We start from the raw sequence: 583 nt of genomic DNA on the forward strand, positions 1-583 counted from the left end.
TGTCAAAGATAAGATGGTTGAGTGTGTTCATAGGGGCTTTGCATTTATGATCTTTGAGGAACCTACTTCTAGAATGCTCTGAGCATGAGGACTTATAAAGTGGGTAGGGTCAGATTATGAAGAGTTCTATAGGTACTGGTAAGAGGTTCAGGTCCTGAAACCTGATGAAAGGTCCTGGAGATTTCAAGTTGAGGAATACCATTGTTTGGCTCCTATGTTCAACAGATAATTTTGGTTGCAGTGTGGAGGCTGAAAGGTAAGAATTTGAAATCAAAAGCAGGGAGGTTAATTAGGGGGTGTTGGAGTTTTTGGGGAAGGGAGATGATAACTCAGACTGCAAATGGTGGAGTCAAGCTATGTCTGAATGAAGTTTCAAAAGAATATAGTAATGGGTTGGACATGAGGAATGAAGGAAAGCAGTTGCCAAGGATAGATACGAAGTTGAGACCTGAGGTACACAGGCCTAGAGAGAATTGAGCTGGTAGCTGATGATCCTGGGTATAGTCTTCAGGCTGTAGGTCATTTCTCTGGTTGCATACTGTGCACTTTGCCCTGCAATAGATCTTCAGAGTGATATGGAGAT

The sequence above is a fragment of the Octodon degus genome, unplaced genomic scaffold (genome assembly GCF_000260255.1).
Source record: "Octodon degus isolate 3935 unplaced genomic scaffold, OctDeg1.0 scaffold00028, whole genome shotgun sequence".
NCBI lineage: Eukaryota > Metazoa > Chordata > Mammalia > Rodentia > Octodontidae > Octodon > Octodon degus.